At 33.8% G+C, this 27,551-nt stretch overlaps 1 long non-coding RNA gene across 1 annotated transcript in view; it reads right to left on the bottom strand.

The window, feature by feature from the left end:
- LOC134731100 (uncharacterized) overlaps positions 1 to 27,551 on the bottom strand; it is a 368,226-nt gene that overhangs the window by 217,244 nt on the left and 123,431 nt on the right. Inside the window, exon 3 of the long non-coding RNA XR_010113186.1 lies at positions 16,082 to 16,188. This is a non-coding gene — a long non-coding RNA (uncharacterized LOC134731100). The remainder of the gene's footprint in view (positions 1 to 16,081; positions 16,189 to 27,551) is intronic.

Genomic DNA, 27,551 nt, shown 5'->3' with positions numbered 1-27,551 from the left:
AGTTGAGGACCTAGCTTCCTTTTTCTACATGTGGCCTGCCTATTATCCCAGCACCATTTGTTGAATAGGGTGTCCTTTTCCCACTTTATGGTTTTGTTTGCTTTGTTGAAGATCAGATGGCTGTAAGTATTTGGCTTTATTTCTGGGTTCTCTATTCAGTTTCATTGGTCTAAATGCCTATTTATATGCCAGTACTATGCTATTTTGGTAAATACAGCCTCATGGTATAGTTTGAAGGTGAATAATGTGATGGCTCCAGATTTGTTCTTTTTGCTTAGTCTTGCTTTGCTTTTGTGAGGCCTTTTTTAGTTCCATATGAATTTTAGGATTGTTTTTTCTAGCTCTGTGAAGAATGATGATGATATTTTAATGGCAGTTGCATTGAAATTGTAGATTGCTTTTGGCAGTTTGGTCATTTTCACATATAGATTCTACCCATCCATGAACATGGGATGTGTTTCCACTTGCTTGTGTTGTCTCTGATTTCCTTCAGTGGTGTTATGTAGTTTCTCTAGGAGAAATCTTTCTCCTCCTTGGTTGGTATAATCCTAAGTATTTTATTTTTTTGCAACTATTGCAAGAGGGGTTGAGTTCTTGATTTGATTCTCAGCTTGGTGATTGTTGGCATATAGCAGTGCTATTGATTTGTGTACATTGATTTTGTATGCTGAAAGTTTACTGAATTCATTTATCAGATCTAGAATGGATCAAAATTTAAATGAGTCTTCAGGGTTTTCTAGATATACAATCATACCATCGGTGAGCAGGGACAGTTTGATTTCCTCTTTACTGATTTGGATGCCCTTTATTTCTTTTTCTTTTCCGATTGCTCTAGCTAGGACTTTCGGTACTATGTTGAATAGAGGCAGTAAAAGTGGGCATCCTTGTCTTGTTCCAGTTCTCAGAGGGAATGCTTTCAAATTTTCTCTGTTCAATATAATGTTGGCTGTGGTTTGTGATGGGTGACTTTTATTACATTGACGTATGTCACTTCTATACCAATTTTGCTGAGGGTTTTAATCATAAAACGATGCTGGATTTTGTCATATGCTTTTTCTGCATCTATTGAGATGGTCATGTTTTTTTTTAATTCTATTTATGTTGTATATCACACTTATTGACATCTGTATGTTTAACCAGCCCTGCAGACCTTTTATGAAACCCACTTGGTCACACTGGATTATCCTTTTGATATGCTTTTGCATTGGATTAGCTAGTATTTTGGTGAGGATTTTTGCACCTCTGTTCTTGAGGGATATTGGTCTGTAGTTTTCTTTTTTGTTATGTCCTTTTCTTCTTTTGCTATCAGGGTAATACTGGCTTCATAAAATGACTTGGTGAGGATTCCCTCTTTCTCTGTCTTTTGAAACAGTTTCAGTAAGATTGGTACCAATTCTTCTTTGAATGCCTGAGAGAATTCAGCTGTAAAGCCATCTGCTCCTGGGCTTTTTGTTGTTGTTGGTAATTTTGTTATTACTGTTTCAATCTTGCTACTTGTTATTGGTATGTTCAGAGTTTCTATTTCTTCCTGATTTAATCCAGGAAGGTTGTATATTTCCAGGAATTTACTGATCTCCTGCAGGTTTTCTATTTTGTGAATGCAAAAGTGTTCATAATAGCCTTACATACTTTTTTTTGTATTTCTGTGTAAGTAGTCCATTTTCATGCTGATGATAAAGACATACCTGAGACTAGGCAATTTAAAAAGAAAGAAGTTTATTGGACTTACAGTTCCACATGGCTGGAGAGGCCTCACAATCATGGTGGAAGATGAAAGGCAAAAAGTAGCAAGTTGTATTTTACGTGGATGGCAGCAGGCAAAGAGAGCTTGGGCAGGGACACTCCCATTTTTAAAACCATCAGATTTCATGAGACTCATTCACTATCATGGGAACAGCATGGAAAAGACCCATCCCCATAATTCAATCAGCTCCCACTGGGTTCCTTCTACAATATATGGGAATTGTTGGAGTTATAATTCAAGATGAGATTTGGATGGGGACGTAGCCAAATCATATCATTCCACCCCTGGCCCCTCCCAAACATGTTCTCATATTTCGAAACCAGTATTGCCTTCCCAACAGTCCCCCAAAGTCTTAACTCATTTCAGCATTAACTCAAAAGTCCACAGTCCAAAATCTCATTCAAGACAAGGCAAGTCCCTTCCACCTATGAGCCTGTAAAATCAAAAGCAAATTGCTTACTTCCTACATACAATGGGGTTACAGGCATTGGGTAAATACAGCTGTTCCAAATGAGAGAAATTGGCCAAAACAAAGGGACTACAGGCCTCATGCAAGTCCAAAATCCAGGAGGGCAGTCAAATCTTAAAGCTCCAAAATGATCTCCTTTGACTCTAGGTCTCACATTTAGATTACACTGATGCAAGGGATGGGTTCTCATGGTCTTGGGCATCTCCACCCCTGTGGCTTTGCAGGGTACAGCCTCCCTCCTGGTTGCTTTCACAGGCTGGTGTTGAGTGTCTGCAGTTTTTCCAGGCACTCAGGGCAAGCTGTCAGTGGATCTATCATTCTGGGGTCTGGGGAACAGTGGCCCTCTTCTCACAGCTCCATTAGGCTGTGCCCCAGTAGGGACTCGGTGTGGAGGCTCTGACCCCCACATTTCCCTTCTGCACTGCCTTAGCAGATGTTCCCCATGAGGGCCCAACTGCTGCAACAAATTTCTGCCTAGGCATCCAGGTGTTTGCATATAACCTCTGAAATCTAGGAGGAGGTTCCCAAACCCCAATTCTTGACTTCTGTACACTCACAGGCTCAACACCACATGGAAGCTGCCAAGGCTTAGGGCTTGCACCATTTGAAGCCATAGCCTGAGCTCTACATTGGCCCCCTTCATCCACAGCTGGAGCATCTGAGACATAGGGCACTAAGTCCTTAGACTGCACACAGCATGGGTACCCTGGGCCCGGTCCATGAAACCATATTTTCCTCCTGGACCTCTGGGCCTGTGATAGGAAGGGCTGCTGTGAAAACCTCTGACATGCCCTGGAGACATGTTCCCCATTGTCTTGAGGATTAACATTTGGCTCCTCGTTACATATGCAAATTTCTGCAGCCAGCTTGAATTTCTCCTCAGAAAATAGAATTTTCTATCACATTGTCAGGCTGCAAATTCTTTGAACTTTTATGCCCTGCTTCACTTTTAAAACTGAATGCCTTTAACAGCACCCAAGTCACCTCTCGAATGCTTTGCTGCTTAGAAATTTCTCCTGCCAGATACCCTGAATCATCTCTCTTAAGCTCAAAGTTCCACAGATCTCTAGGGCAGGGGCAAAATGCCACCAGTCTCTTTGCTAAAATGTAAGAAGACTCACATTTGCTCCAGTTCCCAACAAGTTCCTCATCTCTATTTGAGTCCACCTCACCCTGGATTTCATTGTCCATATCATTATCAGCTTTTTGGTCAAAGCCATTTAACAGTCTCTTGAAAGTTCCAAATTTTCCACATTTTTCTGTCTTCTTCTGAGCCCTCCAAACTGTTCCAGCCTCTGCCTGTTACCCAGTTCCAAAATCGCTTCCACATTTTGGGGTATATTTTCAGCAGTGGCCAACTCTACTGATACCAATCTACTGTATTAGTCTGTTTTCATGCTGCTGATGAAGACATATCCAACACTGGGCAATTTATGAAAGAAATAGGTTTATTGGACTTGCAGTTCCACATGGCTGGGGAAGCCCCACAATCATGGCAGAAGGTGAAAGGCAAAAAATAGCAAGTCATGTTTTACATGGATGATGGCAGGTAAAGAGAGCTTGTGTAGGGAAACTCCCATTTTTAAAACCATCAGATCTTGTGAGACTCATTCACTATCATGAGAACAGCATGGGAAAGACCTTTCCCCATAATTCAATCACCTCTCACTGGGTTCCTTCCAAGACGTGGGAATTTTAAGAGTTACAATTCAACATGAGATGTGGGTGGGGACACAGCAAAACCATATCACTGTGGTATAAGTTTTAATATATCCCATTTTGTTTCTAATTGAACTTATTTGGATCGTCTCTATTCTTTTCTTGGTTAATACTGCTAGTGGTCTATCAATTTGTTTATCTTTTCAAAGAACTAGTTTTTACTTTTTCATTTATCTTTTGTACTTTTTTGGTTTCAATTTTATTTAGTTCTGCTCTCCTCTTTAATTGTATTTCTTCTGCTGAGTTTGGATTTGATTTGTTCTTCTTTCTGTAGTTTCTTTAGGTGTGTCCTTAGATTGTCTATTTGTGCTCTTTCAAACTTTTTCATGTAGGCATTCAAAGCTATAAACTTTCCTTTTAGTATCACTTTTACTGTATTGTAGAGGTTTTGATAAGTTGTGTCACTATTATCATTTGGTTCAAATAATTTTTAATTCCCATTTTGATTTCATTGTTGACCCAAAGATCATTAAGGTGCAGATTATCTAATTTCCATTTATTCGTATAATTTTGAGAGTTGCTTTTGGAGTTTTTAGTTACTTTCCATGTGGTCTGAGGGGGTACTTGATATAATTTCAAATTTCTTAAATTTATAGAAATTGTTTTGTGGCCTAGCATATGGCATATCTTATAAAATGTTCCATGGTCTGATAAATGGAATGTATATTCTGCTGTTGTTGGGTAGAATGTTCTGTAAATATCTGTTAAGTCTCCTTGTTCTATGTCATAGTTTAAATCCATTGTTTCTTTGTTGACTCTGTTTTGATGACTTGTCTAGTGCCTTTAGTGTAATATTGAAGTCCTTCACTATTATTGTGTTTTTGTGTATCTTATTTCTTAGGCTCAATATTGTTTTTTATAAATTTGTGAGCTCCAGTGCTAGGTGCATATACATTTAGGATTCTGATATTTTCCTGTTGGAAAAGTCCTTTTATCATTATGTAATGGCCCTCTTTGTCTTTTTTAACTGTTGTTGCCTTAAATTTTGTTTTGTCTAATATATGAATAGCTACTCCTGCTTGCTTTTGGTGTCCATTTGCATGGAATATCTTTTTCCACCCATTTATGTCAAGTTTATGTGAGTCCTTATTTATTAAATGAGTCTCTTGAAGACAGGAGATACTTGGTTGGTGGATTTTTAATCATTCTGCCATTCTGTATCTTTTAAGTGGAGTATTTACACCATTTGTATTAAATCGTTGGTATTGAGATGTGAAGTACCGTTTAATCATCATGCTAGTTGTTGCCTAAATACCTTGTTATTTTTTTTCATTATGTTACTGTTTTATAGGTCCTGTGAGATTTATGCTTTAAGGAGGTTCTATTTTAGTGTATTTTGAAGTTTTGTTTCAAGAGTTAGAACTCCTTTTAGCATTTCTTGTAGTGCTGGCTTTGTAGTGTCAAATTATCTCATCATTTGTTTGTCTGAAAAAAACTTTATCTCTCCTTCTTAATGGAGCTTAGTTTTGCTGAGTACAAAACTAAGTTTTGTACTTAGTTATTTTGTTTGAGGTGGCTAAAGATAGAACCCCAATCCCTTTGGGCATATAGAGTTTCTGCTGAGAAATCTGCTGTTAGTCTGATAGGTTTTCCTTTATAGGTTACCTAAAACTTTCGCCTCACACCTCTTAAGATTCTTTTCTTTGTCTTGACTTTAGATAACCTGATAACTAGGTGTCTGTGTAATAATCTTTTGGTGATGAATTTCCCATGTGCTCTTTGAGCTTCTTGTATTTGAACGTCTAGATCTCTAGTGAGGCCAGGGAATTTTTCACAAGTATTCCCTCAAATATTTTTTCCAAACTTTTAGATTTCTCTTTCTGCTAAGTAACACCAATTATTCTTAGGTTTGGCTATTTGACATAATCCCATATTTCTTGGAGGATTTGTTCATTTTTTAAAATTATTTTTTCTCAAAATGTCATAATTTAATGAAAGTATTAAATTAATAATTGTATAAAATAAAAGACAATTATTAAGTTATTGTTAATTAAAATAATCAATATCATTGAAATGGTTTTCATGTAAATTAGAATGGAAAATAATTTCCTAATTCAGATTAAGATGCTCTTCTGTATTAATATGGGATTCAGCTCTTTATCTAGGCAACAGAAATCTACTGCTCCACAAAAGGAACAATTTTTAAAAGCATTAATTTGAGTGCTATTGCAGGTCAATTTTGAGAAGCAAAGGTTTAAAGTATGATCAATATTTTCCTTTTAAATATGAATATGTGAAAACCCTAAATTTAAAATGACCCATTAGAAATACCCAAACATAAAGTTTTTATTATTAACTGGTGGTACTTCTACACATTGTATGGAAAGCACTGAACTATTAGTCCATATTAAAAAATAGTATTAATCTACTGTAAAATATATAGCTACTTATGCAAAAAATTATTTAGCATATACTGTTGAAATTATGTTGTTAGGAATATACAGATTTAGGATTTCGAAATGTTCCTATTAGATTGGTTTCATTATTTTTCTGAAATATTCTTTTTAATCTCTAATACTTCTTCTTGCTTTAAAGTCCTCTTAGCCTGATATTAATATTTCACCAACAGCTCTCATTAATTTAGTGTTTATAGGCTACATCTTACTGCAACATGTCTCATTAAGCTCTTCTGACTTCTTATACTCTCAAGATATGCCTTTTATAACCATCATATATTTTAAATTCATTTTGGCAATTTTAAACATTTACTTAATCTCTTACTTATAAATTTAAATTTAGACCATTTATATGTAACGTAGTTACACATATCTTGGAGTTTATTAATACCTTCCAATTAGTTTATGTCCCTTTATTCTCCTTTTTTTCCCTTTTTGTAACAACATTATTTTTCTTTTATTATCAGAATTTTTTCCTTTATCAATTTGTTTATTATATTTATTTTGCTATTTATATAGTTGTTACCTTAAAACTATAACATGCATCCATCACTTATGACAATTTATAAATAATTACTTTTTTGACATCAGCTTATAAACTACCAAGTAGCTTACAAACATTTTATTGCATATATGCTTTCTTACTTTTTCATTATTGCATATTTCATATTGTATTTCAATTTAAAGCAAATGTTAAACTATACAAGACACTACTCAGATTATTTTGTATTCTATATTTACTTGAATTCATTCAACTGTATACCTTTTCAGTGCTCTTTATTCCTCCATTCATTTATTTTGTTTCTCCATAGAATCTTTTTTTCTGCTTCTATGTTCAGATGATGTACAGAAATTTGAGAGATCCAGAGAGAATTATCCGCGAACAGCTTTAACAGGACATATATTTATAGTTATGCATTACACCCTTTCTCAGTAGTTAAAACTGTCTTTTTTATTTGATTTTCTGCATCTCATCATCCACATAGATAGCTGTCAGTTTAATTGCTGTTTCTTTGAAGCAAATGTACCATTTTTGTCACTTTTAATATTTTCTCATCTTTTTTTATTTCTAGCAATTTCTTTATGATGTGCTTAGTTGTGGGTTTCTTTATTCTAATCTTGTATATGCTTTTTGTGTCTTCTTTGCTGTTGTTTAAACCATATATTTTATTGTTAACTTTAAGTAATTAGTGTTCATTTCTTGAGTGTGATTCTGTTTTATAAATCTCAATGTCAGGTACATTTTTTTTTTCATCCTCTCAATTATTTTGTCAAATTTTCCTCTATTTTATTGAACAAACTGATCATAATCTTAAAATCAAAGCCTGATAATTTTCACATGTAGACAATCTGTAGCTCTGTTTCTATTGTAATTTTATTCTCCTTATGATTGGTCTTACGGTCTTACCTATTCACATTTGTATTATTATTTTTGTGTTATATGCCATAAATCTTGGATAACTCAACTGCAGAATTTTCAGATGAAATTATTTCCCTCTCAAGAGGACAATATTTTTCTGTATTCACCTTAATGCTGGAGGAACTGTAGTAGAAAAAGATTAGGTTGCAGTTCTGGTAAGCCTCAGTCTATCTCTAGTTTTTTTTTTTTTTTTCTCTTCCTGTGATATGGCTTACAAGACTTTCAGCTTAATTCCAGATGGGTATTTCTCTATATCTCTGAAAAGCATCATATGACTGAATTCTGTCTTATAAGTGTTTTAAGCTTAGCTTTCACCCCTGGCTTCATTCGGTTGAAGAATCTGACAAATGTTTTGAGAAGGAGAATTACTTTCATTTTGATTCCTCTCAACTTGCCAATTTTGTCAATTCAGCCTAGTGTGACCACCAACACTTGTTTCTTTGCTACAATAAAAGTTTCCCTGTATTTGGGCTAAGTCCAGATTTTCAACATCAGTGTGCATCAAATACTTTCAAATTTCCTCAGAGAAATTTGGCCTTGGATAGAAAGAGTCATTGTTAAATAAGCTTATAAAATTCTAAAAAAATTGTTCCCCCTTTTCAGCTGTTCTGAATAAGATAAAAAAATTTTCCTACATATATTTAGGTAGAATTCCAGCCCAACTGGCAATAGTAGCCTTTGTCTACCTGTATTTATTCTACCTTTCAAGTCTTCCTTGCTTCAAAAGATCTTTGATAGCTTTAACAACAATTAGCTTATCTTGTAATTTCTTAACTTTTCCAGTTGAATTGCTGCAAAATTTCATTTTATCCAGAAGCAGAATTCACTGTACTCACTTATTTATTTATTTATTTGAGATGGAGTCTGGCTCTGTTACCCAGGCTGGAGTGCAGTGGCATGATCTCAGCTCACTGCAACTGCTGCCTCCCGGGTTCAAGCAATTCTCCTGCCTCAGCCTCCCAGGTAGCTGGGATTACAGGCATGTGCCACCACGCTCGGCTAATTTTTTTTTTTGTATTTTTAATAGAGACAGGGTTTCACCATGTTGGTCAGGCTGTTCTTGAACTCCTGACCCTAGGTGATCCACCCGCCTTGGCCTCCCAAAGTGCTGGGATTACAGGCATAAGCCACTGCACCTGACCCACTCACTAATTTTAAATAATAAAGAAAATATTTTGAAACAATACTGAACAGGACATTAAGATTTAAAAATTATTTTAAGGTAGTCTACACATATTTTTAAAATAATTAAGAGACTAGTGTTTTTTCAGGTGTCTCTGCTTTGGAACAATTTTTAGTGTAATCCCTGTTATCTTCACTGGTATTGTTAATTACGCAGTTAATCGGATCCAATGTTTTTTGAATGAAACTTGGACTTAGGCTAAGTCTTACTTAATTATATAATCAGGTTGACAGCTACTGGCTTTATTTTTTTCTTAATGAATATTATTGTTTTCTAGTTCATTATTCACCAAAGTGTTTCCATCAAACCCTAGATCTTTAAGATGTCCTTGAATAGAAAAAGAGTCATTGTTAAATAGCTTATAAAATTCTAAAGAATTTGTTTCCCCTTTTCAGCTGCTCAGAATAAGATAACAAATAAAGGCTTTTTAGAAGCATTACAATAAGTGTGTCCAATTAATTTGACTTCAACATTTCTAAATGAATTAATTCATGAGAACTATACTAGTTTGTTAGGGATGCACAACAAAGTACTGAGTGGTTTAAGCAGAAATGTACTTTCTCAAAGTTCTAGAGGTTATATGGCAGTGTTCTTTCTTCTATGGCCTATTTGCCTTGGAGATGGCAGTCTTTACCCTCTGTCTCCTTATGGTCTTTCCTCAGTGCCTGTCTGTGTTTTAATCTTTTCTTCCTATAGGGTCATTAGTCACATTTGATTAGGACCACCGTAATGGTTCTCATTTAAACTTAATTACCTGTTTAAAAACTCTATCTCCAAATAAAGTCACATCCTGAGATAGTGGGAGTTAGGACTTCAACATAAACATTTTGGAGAAATATATCCCCCAAAAGCTCAGCCCACACCAGGAGGTATTTGATTATAACGTCTGTTAACAAATTCCAAAACATATTTAGGGAAATGCGACTGAGCTTTTTGAGTCTTTTGACTATACTTCTTTCATAATTCTTCCAAAGGAAAGTATTAGGAATTTTATACAGCCTAAAGGCAGCATTTAAACAATTAGGTTTTTTTTTTTTAAATTAAAATCTACATTCAGATATCTGATAGGTGTGTGGAGAGATCTCAATGTGGCTTTAATTTGCATTTCTCTGATGACTAACAATGTTGAGCAACATTAATTTGCTAATTGGCTTATTTGCCATCTGTATATTTTCTTTTATAGTATCTGTTCAAAGCATTTGCTAATAAATATTATAATTGGGGTGATTTTTTCTTATTGAATTTTTAGAGTTTTTAAAATATACCCTGGATATTAGGCCTTTATCAGATAGGTAATGGATAAATATTTTCATTTAGTCAATGGGTTATCTTTTTCTCTTAACAGTGCCTTTCAAAGAGCAGAACATTTGAAAATCTTGATGAGTTTAACTTACAAATGTGTTCTTTATGCTTCATGCTTTTAGTGTTGTTTCTAGAAGATCTCTGCATAACCCAAGATCACAAATAATTTATCCTATATTTTCCTTTAAATGTTTTATTGGGTTTATATTATGAACGAATTCTGCATTAATTTATTTCAATTTTGTATTTGGTATGAAGCAATGATTTATTCCATTTTTTGGATATAAGTATTCAATTGCCTCATCATCATTTGTTGAGAGATTATTCTTTCTTCACTGAACTGCCACTGCACTATGGATGAACATCCTATGTTTGGATATCTTTCTGAATTTTATATTGTTAAAGTCTCTATGTTCTTCTTTTTATTTAGAAAGCAAATATGCTAAACACACGCACACATAAACAAAGTGCCAACCTTCTCAATTGCGCTTCTCAATATTAAGGAGTTCTATGGCCCCCTCTTAACACAGTCCCTTTAAAAAGATGGTTGTATAGTCAGATTATAGTTCTGTAAAAATTTCCAGATATCTTTTATATGGAATAATATATGATAAAATCGATAGTTAAGGGCAATTCATATGTAAAGAAACCTTTCCATAGAATAAATGGGAATTAGTAAAAAGTGTGTGGAAAGACCTTCTGCTCCCATTTGTGATAAGTGAATGCAACTGTCACTGACTAGCAACAACTAGAAAGGCTGAATAAAAAATCAGAGCAGAACAAAAAATTGCATCTCAAAGAGATTGGATAAGTAACGGGTAAACAGGAAATGAGGAGACGACATTTCAGAGGAGGGAACATTTTGTTTAGCAGTGAGACACAGCTTTTTTCCCTTTGGCACATTTGCTAATGAGGGGTGCATGACAGGAAGCTTAATATCTGGGCAAAGGGCCCAAGCAGGGGACTGTATTTAGAGGTAGACAAACCTATTGAAGCTTTTGTAGGTCTTAAAGAGATGACGAGACAAAAATTAGAGATTCTAGTGAACTAAAATTCCAATAGAACAGAGGGATAGAGAAGTGAGATCAACAAGTCATTGAATTTTCCCTTAATGATATTTACAAATATTCTGAGACTATTTGGGACAGATACAGACTTCTATACTAAAAACTACAAATAATAAGGAGAAATTAAAATAGACAATTAAATGAAGGGATTAGCAAGACTTCATATTATAGACATGAAAATTCTCCCCAAATTTTTCTATAGATACATTTGAATTCCAACATAAATCTCATTAAATTTTTTTGGTAAATAATAAAATAGATAAATTGTCTTTATCTCTAATTATAAAGTTCAAACGCTAAGTTCAAGAAACTTATAGAAAAACAATTCTGGAGGACTTATAACACCAGATAAATATGAAGATATATCATAAACCTACATGAATTAAGACATTATGCTATTTGTGTGAAAATAGACAAACTGGCCACTGGATTAGAATCCAGAAACAGATCCACACATGTATTGACATTTGAATTATAAAGATGGCATTGAATAAGAGTATGAATCAATAGATTTGTTTTTGTTTTGATTTTCAATAAATGGTTTTGGGTCAATTGGATATCCATGATGGGGGAGAATGTTTCTGAACTTCTGTCTTACATTATATAGAAAACCTAATGCTTAAAATATTTTAAACTTAAACAGTAATGAAAAAATAAAAATACTTTAGGGGAATGACAGAAAATTTTGGTTATAATCTTAGTTTAGGCAAATATTTTTTAAGCCATAAATAGTATTAACAATAAAGGAAGGATAATAAACTAGACTACATTTAAACTTCTACATTCAAACTTCTATTTAATCCAAAGGCATCATCAAACAAATAAAAAAACCCACAAAGTTGGAGAGGATATATTATTTACATTTCGAAATTTCAATTCATTTCTCTAATAAGTATGTGTTTTAGTTGGCTTGGGATGCCATAATAAAATACCATATACTGGGTGGCTTACATAACAGAAAATAATTGCTCACAGTTCTGGACCCTGGAAGGCTTAGATGATGGTGCCAGCATGGTCAGGTTCTGTTGAGGGCCCTCTTCTTGGCTAGCAATAGGCTGCCTTCCAGTTTTATCTTTACATGACGGAGAGAAGATGCACTGACTCTCCTCATCATATAAGAGCACTAATTCCATCATAGGGGATCTGCCCTCACGACTTCACCTAGACCTGATTGCCTTGTAATGGCTCCATTTCCTAATACCATCAGACTGGGGGTTAGGACTTCAGTTTATGAATTTGAGGGGACACAAATATTTAGGCCACTATAATATGTAATAATAATTTTTTATAAGATAAAACAATTTAATTATGTCATTAAATAAGATTTTATAATTATAAAAGTACATAAAACAAAATGCATAAATTCCACAAACAATATTAATTAAAATAAGCCAAATTCAATGCAGTATATACTATACAATACCACTTACATAAAGTTTAAAAACCTCTAACAACTATTTATGCTGTTAGAAAAGGCAGAGTAGAAATCATTTTAGAAGAGGTGACTATGGGGAGGCATGGGGCCTTCCAGGTGTACTATTCTGTTTCTTGATTTGGATGCTGATTACAGAAATGTATTCATTTTGTGAAATTCATAGATCTGTGAATATAATTTATGTATAATATGTACATATATACACACGTGTGTGTGTGTGTGTGTGTGTATCTCTATAACTGACCCAAAACCACATATATATACTGCCTATTCTGGCAGATATTTCCATTTTTATTAGAGAATGTTAATTCTAGTTCCATATTAATATATCAGAAAACTGAAATGGTGTCACTCCCAGCTATCTTTTGGCAACTCTTAACTACAACTTTTGTGCTGCTTAATACTAACCAAACACATAGTCAGTGATCAATATAAGGATTACCTGTGTGATCTGAAATTCATTATTCTCTGTAAATAGTTTATCTTGTATACTTGCATTATACCAGATCATGATATTTGTGTTCAGAAAGAATTATTTAGCTTGTTGACTGGATTTTATGAAATTGAGCTGTGTTGTTATACAGAAGATATACATTAAATAGTGTATTGGCAGATAGCTTTTTGATATTGGTTTATGCATTTATGGTAAGAATTTTATTGCCATGTTTACTCATTACATAGCACCCTATAGAAAACAAAGAAATATCTTACTTTAAGTCTCTAATAGTCTGAGCAAGTTTTATTTTTTAAATTTATTTTCCTTTTTGTTTTCACACTGTGGATCTTGTAAATCAATGCATTTTTCTCTTTTCTAGAGTGGCTAGAAAATAGAAAGTCAAATTTTGACCTACTGTTGACAAGTTACATGATCTGACATGTACCTTGAGAGCTAAATTTTATCACTGGCTTCATCTAACATACCCATCTATATTTTCTTTGTATCTCCCATATCTCATCTCCAAAAAAAGTTTTCATACCTTGTTTTCTTTTTCTTTTTTACAATGCACAGAGTAATTTTTGAAATAAAGCACAGTTAAAAAATAAACATACAAACTTACCGTACTCACCATTTAAAAAAATAATCAGTTAAAAATATATAATTCAAGTCATTTCAAGTTTTAAATAGTCCATTTACTGTCATTTTTGGTTTATATTGAGTTCATATTGAGCACAGAAAGGCTTGGCAATCACAGAAATGATTTAAACATACCATTGATGTAACCCTTTGTAAACAGTTTTCCATATTTTTGCATTGTAATCTCTTTCTATAGATTGCATCACAGTATAAAGCAATGAATACCAAGTGAAATACCCCAGAATTAGATTGTTGTTCATAGGTTCTAACCAAATGTGTTCTAATGTACAATTGTTTAGTTACTCTAATGCAGCACCGCTCAATAAAAATATGACGTGATCCGCAGATGTCATAAAAAAGGTAAAATTAGTTTTAATAATATATTTTAATATCATAGCTCTATAATATTATTATTTCAACATACAATTAAAGTGAAAAATATTGAAGGAGTTTAAATTCTTTTTATATTTCTGTTTTTCTATTTCTTCTTTCAATTCTCTCAGTTCTTTTACACATTTTTAAGATCTTAAATTTTCCTGGTGAACTGATCTTGTTACTTATATATACTGTCCCCCATTACTCTTAGTGATACTTTTAATTCTAAGGTCTACTTTGTCATATGGTTAATATAGCCAGTCCAGCTTTCTTTTGATTATTGTTAGCATGGAATATCTTTTTATAATCTTCGATTTTTAGCTTACTTAGGTTTTTAAAGTTACAATAAGTGTCCTGTTGAAAGTATATATTTATCTTTTTTTGAAAATGTCTTTATTTTTAATCAGGGTGTTCAACCATTACACTAATAAAATTTCTTATATAGTTGAATTTAATCTACTTTGCTAGCTAAAGTTCTTAGTTATTTCTCTTTTTTATATTTCTTCTTCTCTATATCTATTTGCCTTCCAAGAGTTCACTTACATATATGTTAGGCCATTTGATATAGTGACAAAGCTTGTAGATGCTATCTTCTTTGTTTTTCACATTTTTCTTTTGTTTCAGTTTGATAACTTTTATTGATATATATTTAAGATGAATGATGCTCTCCTTAGTGTTTTCCATTCTACTGGAAACTTCATTATGGGAATATTTCATGTCATATTGTGTGTGTATGTGTATGTGTAGAGGAATTCGTCTCATAGTGTGTGTGTGTACAGGAATTCATCTCATCTCATAGTGTGTGTGTTTTCCTGGAATTTCAATGTGACATTATTATATTACCCATCTCTATTGAAGTGTCCTATCTGTTCATAAATGATTTTGACATTTTTCTTTAAATAGATTAACATATTGGGCATAGTTATTGGAATGTCTGTGTCTGTTATTTCCAACATGTGTGACATGTTTGACTATGTTGTTCCTGGTTGCTTATCTGGTAGCATTGTTGGATTTTATTATTGCTTTTTTAGTCTCTTTTATATATTTTAATTAACTGTCCAAAATCCTTTGTAGGATATCAGTAGTAACATAGATAAATACTATTTATGCCTGAATATTTGCATATGTCTTTTTCAGTGAGGTCATTAGTGTCAGACATGAATTGTTCTAATCAGGAGTTGAGAAGGGTTTGGGTATTATTGTTGTTATCATCACCTTTAGAAGAAAGTTGCTGTTACTCATGCTAGGAGAGGGCATGATGTGTTGAATAATTGTTCTGTGTATTTCTGCCCCACCCTCAGGGTTTTTAACAGTCAGCATAGACCTCCGCAATGAACACAAACTCAAAACTCTTGCTCCTCCCCTAGGAGCACTTGTTGCTCAATACTAGGATTATGAGGGGTGCAGAGGACTCTCTTTTCTTCTGGACAAGCCAAGTTTTAGGCAGGCCCAATATGTCTTTTCCTTAGACATAGGGTTTCTTTCTAGAGAGTATTTATCACTCTCCTTATAGCAAAAATCTGTCTTCTATTTGTGGAAAATCCTGTGTGAGAGAGTCTTTATTGCCCCTCTCCAAGTGGTAGCAAAACTCTGCTTTGAAATCATGCAAAATCCTGGGTCCAAGAGATTGTCTTGACCATTCCTTATGGGTTAAAGTACTTTTGCTTATTTATTTCCCCAGAAACAGTGGACCTTTTTCTGAGTTCTAAGGGTAATAAAGTTTTATACCTCATCTCCCAGAAGTGGGGGAGCGGGGGAGGTTGCTGCATCACCTTCCCCCAAAATAATAGATCATTGTGTTGGACTTGAGGATGACAGGTTTGCTGACACCTTAGCATTAAAAAACAAATTGATTCATATGAAAGAAGAGTTTAGGGAAATAGATTGTTTCCATACCTGATCCTTAGGAAGAGTTGATTACCTTCTGCACACTTGAGTCACAAAAAGCCTTCTCTCTGTTCTCTAGCTCTGCCCCGTTCTTCTTTGTGATTACCCATTGAACCCTATGGAAAAGGATTTATAGATGTTTACAAATTTTACTCACAGATGTAGTCTACAGATATTCTATACTAGCATAATGGCTCCCTAGTAAACTTTAAGAATGTTTTAAAATTTATTTTTTTCTTGCCCATTTGTGCTCTGCTTAGGTTTTACTGAACTTCTTGGATCTCTGAAATGATCATTTTCTTTAATTTTGAAAAATTCTCAACCACTATTACTTCAAATGTTTCTTTACCCCATTCTTTCTCTTCTTCTGAGACATTAATTACTCATAGGTAGAAACATTGATATTGTTCCTCAGAATATGTAATTATTCATATGTAGAGACACTGTGTCAAAAACTCGTTTTCTATTTTCACTCTTAGATCTTTTCTCTTTAAGTGACACTTGGTTCTTGTACATATTTATGGGCTATCATGGGATGTTTTGATACATGTACCCACTGGTAATGATCAATTCAGAGAAATTAACATATCTATCACCTGAAACATTTATTATTTCTTTATGGTAGGAACATCCATAATCTTATTTCCTGGCTATTTTGAAATACACCACAACTTATTGTTGACTACAGTCACCTTACTGTGTGAAAGGGAATCAGAACTTATTCTTCTTCTCTGTTGTAACTTTATACCTATTGACCAACCTTTCCTTCTCTCCTGCTCCATGTCATCCCCAGTCTCTGGCAAACAGTTTTATTCATGAATTGTATGAAAACAACTTTTTAAGATTCCACATATGAGTGAAATTATGCAGTATTTGTCTTTCTGTGTCTGGCTTATTTCACTGAACATCATGTTCTTCAGGTTTATCTATACTGTCACAAATGACAGGATTTCCCTTTTTAAATGACTGAATAGTATGTCTTTGTACAGATAAACCATTTTGAAATCTATTCATCTGTTGTTGGAGACAGTTGATTCAATGTCTCGGCCATTGTGAATAGTGCTGCAGTAAAAACATGGAGGTGCAGATGCCTCTTCAGTATACTGATTTTACTCACTTTGGATGCATAGCTAGAAAACCAGATTGCTGGATTATGTGGTAGTTCTATTTTTTAATTTTTCAAGAAATCTCTGTACTGTTTTCCTTAACAGCTATACTAATTACACTCCAACCAACCATGTGTAAGGGTTTCTATTTCTCCACATCCTCATCAACATTTGTTATTGTTTGACTTTCTGATAATAGCCAGTCTATCTGGAGTGGTGATATCTCATTGTGCTTTTGATTTCCATTTTTCTTATAATTAGTGATGTTTACCATTTTTTTCATATACCTATTGGCCATTTGTATGTCTTCTTTTGAGAGATGTCTAGTAAGGCCTTTTACCGTGATGAAAACATAGAGAAAATACTGCAAGACATTGGACTGGAGAAGGACTTTTTAGATAAGATTTCAAAAGCACAGGCAAAAAAAAGCAAAAACAGACAAATGGGATTCTATCAAATAAAAAGCTTTTGCACAACAAAGAAAATAATCAACAGAGTGAAGAGAAGAATGGGAGAAAATACTTCAAACATACATCTGCCAAGAGGTTAATATCCAGAATAAATAAGACACTCTTATGTCTTTTGTATTTTACTTTGGATTATTTCTAAAAATCTATATTTAACCTCACTGATCTTTCCTCTGTTGCTAAGCAAATCAAATGAGTTCTTCGTTTCTAATAGCATTTTTTTCATTTGTAACATTTCCACTTTGCTTACTCTGATAATTATCATCTGTCTGCTGAAATTTCCCATTTCTTCACATATTTTTTCCAGTTGATTCTTTAAAACATTTATTACAGTTGCTATAAGATCTCTGCCTAATAATCCCAACATTGAGCCATTTCTTGATTTGCTTCACTGAATTTTTTTTTAAACAAAGGCAACATTTTCTTGCTTCTTGTCATGTCTCAGAAATTTTAATGTATGACAAATATTGTGTAGGAAATAACTGTGGAGATTGAAGTGTATGACATTTACTCTCAGACAAAGGCACACAAATATGTAAGGCTCTGTAAGGGTAATGGGCTATAATAGAACTCAGTCTGGTTTTTGATGCAGCTTTTGTTAGCTTCACTATACCACTGGTTTCAAATAATTTGAGTATGAGATTCGGAGCTTTTCTTCAGGAGAACTCAGGATCTGAACACCGCAAGTTCTCACAGGTCTCTGTGCTTAATAACCAAGTTATTATCTTAATTATATCATCTCTCTCTCTCTCTCTCTCTGTCCCTCTCTCGCTCTCTTTCTCTCTTTCTTTCTTTGCTTCCCAGCCTTACTTCCAACTTTTCGGGTCACTTTTGAGTTCTCTTTACTCTCCAGTCCTTCCAGAGACATTCTGCATGTCAGAATATCTTTTCTCATCTATTTTTTCCCTGCTTCTTACCATTGGAGGGCTTGTAGAGTACACTCAATGACTGTCTAGAGAACCTTGGAGTGATTTTTCACAGTTCTCTTACTCAAGCCTTAGCCTTCACAGCCTCTATGTTACCATTGGCAAAAATCTTATGGGTTTAAGAGGAATTTATCTCTGAACTCCTGGCTTCCTTCAAGGCTTCATCAGGCTCTGTACAACTTAGTGCTGTGGCCCAGTGTTTGGCATATTAACCTAGGCAATGAAGAAAAATAGTTGGCAGTCAAATGTAGTAGGATAGAAACATTGTGTTAGCCCACAAAAATCTATTAAAAGTTTGTTAAAAGATCTATTTTTCCTGACCTTGTCTATGGTACATTTCTCCTCATTCTACCACCCATCCATTTGCTTTGGGGGTTTTCTTGGTGTGTTTGTTTTTCTAGGAAGTGTTTATCACTTTCTGGGAATTTGGTTTATTTAAATTTCTTTACATCTAATAGGAAAAACAACACACACATGCACACACAACCCACAGACAATAATGAAACTCTGATTTTAAAGGTTATCTGTCTATTAGGATGAAAGTGACAGTCTCATAAATTTCTGTATCCTAACCCAAAACCAAGATAACTATTTCTTGAATAAATTGTTTGTATTAAAATTGGGTCATACGATATTACTTGAGTTTCTGTGTGTAAAAAGTGATAATTTAGTTCATGAGATTAATGCAATGGTTGATTATTTACTGATTTATTTTTACATTAGTAATTGGACTCCTGTTGTTATTATGAGGTTATCAAATTTATTTCCCTCTGAGTTCCTTAAATGGTTCTTTCCATTAAAATTGCATTTCTTATTAATTTTAGTTAGATAAATTAGCTTCCCTTTATTCTGCTTATTTTCCAACTCATATCTGTTTTATCTCAAAGACTTTTGAAATGTGCTTTTATTTTTTAATCTAACATTTTAGTGGATTAAATTAGTGTATTAATGTATTACTATCTCTTCCAGCCAGCTTTACTTACAGAAATAGAAAAAAAAGTGATTAAAGGATATTCTTTTAAAACACATTATTAAGCATTTTCTGATGATTTTGTATTTTAGTTTTTATTTTTATAGGATGTTATACATAAGCCACGTGTATGTGTGTATATATATGTATGTGTAAATATTTATATATTTGTTATATGTATTATTTTGAAAGTTGATTTCTAATGGTAAAACATTTCAAAGAAAAAATGTCAAACTAAAAAGAACAGATAAATTTGTAGAAACAAATGTCTAAGAGAATTTCAGATCATACTTGCTCTACACATATCCAAATTCTGGTACTCATCACTACAGGTCTTTGGGCAAATCACTTTGCTGTCTGGTTCTCAGTATCCACAAATATAAAATAATGTATTCAGGCAATACGAATAGTAAGACCCTTTCCACCTCTGATATTTGATTAGTTATCTGACAATCTCCTTACTGATCAAAAGTGTACAGTTTATCCTCCTTTCCATACAAAAGAAAATGTCACTTAGAAAAGAATCCCTATAAAATTTAACCATGAAATCGTTGTTGATGAAAAAGCCAAATTGTAAAATATTTGAAGAGTTTTATTCTGAGCCAAATGTGAGAGTCATGACCCATGACACAGCCTCAGGAAATCCTGAGGACATGTGCCCCAGTGGTCGGGTTAGGGCGACAGAAATTACAGGCAAAGACATAAATCAATACATGTAAAGTATGCATTGGTTTGGCCTGGAAAGGTGGTGCATCTCAAAGGGCATCATGGGAATTGGTGGGGGTGGGGGAGTGGACTTCAGGTCCTACGTGGATTTCAAGATTTCCCGACTGGCAGTTGGGTGGAAAGAGTTTAGTCTAAAGAGTTGAAGTAAGGAGAAAAAATTGCTTGGGGTGAAGATAAGGAGAACTGTGGAAGCCAAGTTTCTTGTTATGTAGATATGTAGATGAGGTCTTCAGGTAGCCAACTTCAGAGAATAGATGGTAAACGTTTCTTATCAAATCCTGTTTTTTTTTTTTTTTGATGAAGTCTCACCCTGTCACCCACACTGGAGTGCAATAGTGTGATCTCGGCTCACTGCAACCTCTGACTCCCGGGTTCAAGCGATTCTCCTGCCTCAGCCTCCTGAGTAGCTGCAATTACAGGTGTGCACCAACACACTCAGCTAATTTTTGTAATTTTAGTAGAGACAGCTTTCGCCATGTTGGCCAGGCTGGTCTCGAACTCCTGACCTCAGATGATCCACTGGCCTTGGCTCCCAAAGTGCTGGGATTACAGGGGTTAGCCACCGCACCTGGCTTCTTAACAGATCTTAAAAGGTGTCAGGCTATTAGTTAAATCTCTCCGGTATCAGGAAACAACCTAGAAAGGGAAGGGAGGTTCTCTATAAGATGTAAATTTTCCCCACAAGAGATGGCTTTGTAGGCCCATTCCAAAATATGTCAAAGAAATATATTTTGGGGTAAAATACTTTGGTTTCTTTTAGGGCCTGTCATCTATCATGTGATGTTATTCCAGAGTCAGGTTGGAGTTGGTTTCTTATTGCTACAAAGAGTCTGTTATGTCAGTCTTAGGATGTATATTTTAATGTTAATGCTGCTCAGTTGTGTCTAAACTCTAAAAGGAAGAGGGTGTGATGTGGCATGTCTGGCCCCCTCTTTCCATCATGACCTGAACTAGTTTCTCAAGTTTCTTTGGAATCCCCTTGGGTGACAGGAGGGTCCATTCAGTTGGTTGGTTGGTTGGTTCCTTATTAATTTTATTAGAATTTTACTTTTGGTTTACATAGTGAAAATTGAAATACTCATTAACCCGATTTAAATTAAGTTTTGAAACCACATGTTTTACATTTGTTAACCTTTGAATACTATATTATTGTATTTGTATTATTAATAGTAAAAACACAACCACAATTACAAGTGACAAAAATATAAAGTAATACTGGGATATTGAAATGTGTGGCTAAAATATTTCAGGGAAAAATTAAATGTACCGAACTACAAAATACATAGTGTGGTTGTTATAGTAGGTAGCTAGTCAGGCACGATCAGGGCAGGAGAGGGCTCCCGGCACCCACCAGGAATGTCAAGCAACCATCAGGAGATGGTTCAGCAGTTGTCACCCAGCGTTTCTAAAAATGATAATTGGTCACAGCCAGTGTGAGGGAAAGGCAATTTCCTAATAGATAAAAAACACTTGAAATTGGTAATTGGTGGCTCCCAATAAAATCTCAGGAATTGAAAGAGTGGGCTTGAGCATGCATATTAAAAGACAAAATGGCAGAGTATGACCATCCAGGGGCATTCCACCAGAAAGGGAAGTGAGCATGTGTACAACATGATTCCTGAACACACTGTGCATGCTCCCCTCCCAAGTGCAAGAAGGGGACAATGCATGTGGGCAGCTCACCCTAAGGGAAGAATCACAGGAAAAGAATCATAGGAAAAGGAATGCAAGACCTTGGAAATATGCCAACATATAAATCCACAAGTCAAAAGGTCAAACTCCGCACTTGACCTCCAAAGTGCCCAATTGTGTACTTGTGTACTTCCCTTTCTTTCCTCCTCTAAAGCTTTTTAACATAATTTGACTCCTGCTCTGAAACTTGCCTTAGTCCCTTTTTCTGCCTTATGGCCCTCAGTTTAATTCTTTCTTCTGATGAGGCAAGAATTGAGGCTGTCGCAGACCCATACGGATTCACTGCCAGTAACACAGATATTCGCTGACCCTAACATGGTGACAAAAATACTGAAGAGGAAATTAAAAGGAATGAGGAAATATGTTCCTGTTCCTTATAAATTCGTTTCATTTTTAGGGAAGTACATTCTATGATGCACAAAATGGAAGTTTTAACAAAAAAAATCTAAAGTATGTAATTGTTTTAAACTCCCATGATCCATTTGTATAATGAAAACTAAAAAACATTGATTAAAAAAACTGAAGAAGACACAAATAAATATCTCTGGCTTATGGATCTGAAAAATTAATATTGTTAAAATGTCTATTATACCCAAATGACCTAGAGATTCAATGCAATCCTTATCAGATTTCTAATGAGATTTTTCTCAGAAATATTTTTTAAAATCCTAAAATTTATATGAAACAACTAAAGACTCCAAATAGCTAAAGCAGTCTTGAGCAACACAGAACAAAGCTAAAAGTCATCATACTACCTGATTTCAAATTATGTTACACAGCTAGAGTAACTGAAACAGCATAGTACTGGCATTTTTTAAAAGAAAAAAAGATATTTACTCCAAGGAATAGAATACAGAGAGATCCCAGAAGTTAATCCATGCATTTATAGTCAATTGATTTTCAACAAGGGTCCCAATAACACAACAGGGAAAAGACAGTCTCTTCAATAAAGGTGTTAGGAAAGGTAGATATCCACATGCAAAAGAATGAAATTGGATCCTTATCTTACACCATATACAAAAGTCAATTCAAAATGAATTAAAGACTTAAATAGAAGACTTGAAACTGTAAAAGTACTAGAAAACATAAAAGGAAAACTTACTGATGCTGGTTTGGGCAATATGTTTTTTTGATATGACTCTGAGAGCACAGGTAACAAAAGCAAAAAAGACAAATGAGATTGCATCAAACTAAAAAGGTTTTGAGGAACAAAAGACACAACCAAAGAGTGAAAAGACAACCTACAATGGGAGGACATATTTGCAAACCATATATCTGATTAAGAATTAATATCCAGTGTAAGAAACACATATAACTCAATATCAAGGAAACAAGACAAATGCAAAATAAGCAGAGGAACTGAATACACGTCTCAAAAGAAGACATGCAAATGGCCAACAGATGTATGAAAAAATGCTCAACATCACTAATCATCAGGGAAATGCAAATTAAAACCACAATGAGATATTGCCTCATACATGTTAGAATGGCTATTACCAAGAATACAGAAGATAACAAATTTTGGAGAGGATATGGAGAAAAGGGAACTCTGGTACACTGTTGGTGGGAATGAAAATTAGTACAGCCATGATGAAAAACAGTATAGCGGTTCTTCAAAAATTAAAAATACAACTATCATATGATTCAGCATGATTCAGCAATCTCCCTACTGGGTATACACGCCAAAGAAATGAAATCAGTATATCAAAGAGATATCTCTGAGCTCCCATGTTCAATGCAATATTATTTATAATAGACAAGATATGGGATCAACTGATGTATCCTTCAACAGATTGGTGGATAAAGAAAATATTATATATATACACAAGAGAATACTATTCAGTCTTTAAAACGAAGGAGATCCTATCATGGATGAATTTGGAGGACACTATGCTAAGTGAAATAAGCCAGGCACAGAAAGACAAATACCACAGGATCTCACTCATACATGAAATCTTTAAAAAGTTTATCTCATATAAAGAGTAGAATGGTGGTTACCAGAAGCTGGGGCAGCTGGTGTGTGTGTGGGGGGAAAAGCTGGGGAGATACTGGTTAAAGGATATAAAATTACAGTTAGATAGAAGAAATGATTTTAAAAGACCTGTTGTTCAATATGGTGACTACAGAGACTAATGATATATTGCCTTCTTGAAAATGCTGGAAGAAAAAATACCAAAAAAAATAAAAAAGAAAGAAAATGCTGGAAGAGTAAATACTGTCTTACTATCACAAAAATGATAACTATGTAAAGTGATGCATATGTTAATTAGCTGGATTTAACCTATCCATAATGCATATATGCTCCAAGACATTAGGTTACATATAATACATACATAGAATTTTATCTGTCAATTTAAATGAATGAATTTGGAAAAGAAGTGTGAACAGGAAGGATAACTCACAATTTCAGAGTGGTAATTTTCTCTGGGGAGAAAGAAAAATGAATCTGATAGAATGAGTGATCTCACTTGTGTTTGTAATGATATCCTACCACAAAATAAAAGATGTGATGAAAAAATGAAAAAAAATACTACCTGATACTACACATCCCATATTATTTTCAAGGTATTTTTTTAATGTTCATATGCCTGTAACAGGAATAACATTGATTTTGGAATAATAAAAAACACTGTGTTCAAATAATAACTCTAAAACATTATATCTAACCCAAACTTGAATTTAAACTTGGTGATCTTCATTTTCCTTATTTTGAAATTAGGATAATTAAATTTTGAAATTGTAATTGTGCTTAGATTTTAATGAAAATACAGAGTTCCTTATTTCTCTAATATCTCTTGATCAATCTTTATTTAGATTTTGACCAGGATTTTTTGCAACCTCCTCATTCTTGACCAAATGTTAAATATTGGATTTTTTTAATACCAGTCATTAGTTTTCTTTCTTTAACATATGCTTTCTCATTGTCTCTTCCACTTTAAATAATTTAATTGTAATATAATCACAGGCAACCCTCAAATGTATGCTATTAGTCCAGACCTTTCCTCCTCTCCTCTAAAAGTCATTAATATACATAACGGCCTTACTGAGGTCACCACTTGAAAATCTTTTGGGATTGCAAACCCAACATGTACAAACCCTAATTGGTAATCTATTCCTCATTCTTCCACCTTAGGATTCTTTTTTTTAGTTCAGTAAATAGTACCACTAAATGTCTAGTTGCACAAACCACAAATTCATGAATCATGCTTAATAACTGCATCTTCTTACAACTTAGGCCCACAATATTACATAAAATTCCACCCGTTTTACCTTTAAAATATCTCCGAATTTCATGTAGTGTCCTCTTCTCTACCACTACAGCCTAAGGAATTACTGTCATCATTCTCACAAACATTAGAATAGGATACGACAGGACAGGACAGGATAGCACAGAACAGAATAGAATGTTTACTTCTTCTCCTTTGGATCCCTTTTTACTTTCTATCCATGTTGCCTGAGTAATCTTTAAAAAATATAAATCTGCTAATGTCATTCCTTAGACATTTAGTCTTAGATCTTGTTGATTTATCATTTTTCTCACAAAGAAGAACAAACTTTTAGTGCAGCTTTCAGGAAATTTCTTGGTTTGCGACCTACCCATTTCACCTGTCAATTTACATTATTGTTCTCTTCTTACTCTCTGTACTCATCTTTCCTGAGTATCAGCTCCTCAAATTTGCCTTGTTATTTCCCCTTCCTCAGGACCTCAGTACATATTGCATAATTGTGCAAATAACATGCTGTAATAGGTAGAACTATGTACATGCTTGCTACAGTGCATTCACTAAAATTTTTGTAGCTTTTTAAAGTTTGTTTCAGTATTCTACTTCAAATTTAGGCTTCAAATTTATTAATATCTTCTAAAATTATAAAATTAAGAGAAATAGTTATTTTAATACGTATTAATTACTATGCTCTAAGTAAGATTGGGGGTGCTGTTGGAAAGCCAATAAATTATTAGAAAAAACTTTACTTTAAAGCAGAAATATCGCCTCCTGGGAGTATTCAGTTTCACCCCATTAGTTTAACTGACTTCTACTCAACCTTTAGCCATCATTTCAATTATCAATGTATGATTAGTGAATCAAAGTTTTAGACTGTGCATAATAGCTACTCAATTAATAGTGCCTTATGCAATAGATCCATTAAAAAATCTCACATAAGAAGATCTGGAAGTAGGCAATCTGGGACTGATTCAGGGGGTAAACAATATACTCAAAATTAGATTTTTTTTTTTTACATTTTGTCATCCCTGATATGTCGTATGTGTGTCTGTGTATCTGTATATGTGTGTGTGAGAGAGAGAGAGTATGTGTGTTTATGTGTATATGTTTAACTCAAGGAGGAGGCAAAATAGCTGTCGTAGCATAAGGAATCACATCTATGTTATAGATGTTAGAAAGAAAAGAATGGGTTGTGCCAATTTAACTTCAGTTTAAGTCTGGAACTCTAACATTTCTCAGTTCATTAACTGAAACTATCAGCTGGACGATCATGTCTAGTTTCAAGAAAATGTAACTCCCAAAGAAGTCTTGATTGTAGAGGCAAAGAAAGGGGAAAGTGGGTTGGACAAAGATGTCAGTCAGATAACTCTGTACGACACCATCACATTTTTTTGAAAACCTGTTTGATATTCTTAACTGTGTCACAATCCTTTGATATGCTGTAATATAGCACAAGGTCACTGTCCTTTTGACATGTAATGTAGTTGTGAATTTGGCTTTATCTGTATTGTGTTTCATTAAAATTTATCACGTCCATTAAGTAATAATCTCCAGGGAGGGCAGTAATATATGCTTTTTTTCTCTTACTATTTTAATCTCAGCTTCTCATACATATTAATAAGTTTAGTTCATTAATCAGTACATATTTCACACTTAAAGCAACCCACTGAAAGATTATTTTAATTAATGTCTACTTATCTTCATTTTCTTTTAGAATTTTTATGACAGTTGTATCAAATAATGTATTCTGTTTCATGTTGTTTGTTTATTTTGCCACATAAATTAGTCTTTTATATGCAATATACTGCAAGAACCTTAAAGGTTAAGCTATTTCTAATATTTCTTTGGGTTTTCTATAACAAATGCTATCATGCTTAGAATATAGTTATTATGTATGAAAAATTAATTTTATTTTTAAAGCATTTTTAAATAGTAACAATGCAAAATGCTTAATGATTTTAAAAAACTGTTTTAAAATACTATAAAAATGATGTCCAATGCACTGTAGCAAGCAGGTATCTGATTCTACTTGTTACAATATGTTGTTTGCATTATTTTTCTTACATGGAACTTTTGATAAATGATCATGTAATTCAATGAAACAAAAAAGTCTATAGTGATGGAAAATATAAATCACTAGTGAGATTGTTTATATCTAAGTATCAGCGGAAATTGATGATTAAATATAGATTTTTAGTTTTAGAGTAGAAACTAAGTAACAGAGGAAAATCAAACTGAGGTAATAACTACTATATTTGGAGATGTATTGACTAGTTATAGGAAAGTAATTTTAAGTCTACCCCCCAGTCTAAATGGAAACCTTCCACATATATACTTGGTCCAATCTATAGCATGGAATTAAAGAACA

Source organism: Pan paniscus, chromosome 8 (genome assembly GCF_029289425.2).
Source record: "Pan paniscus chromosome 8, NHGRI_mPanPan1-v2.0_pri, whole genome shotgun sequence".
Lineage (NCBI taxonomy): Eukaryota > Metazoa > Chordata > Mammalia > Primates > Hominidae > Pan > Pan paniscus.
This window is presented reverse-complemented; position numbering and strand designations above follow the sequence as displayed.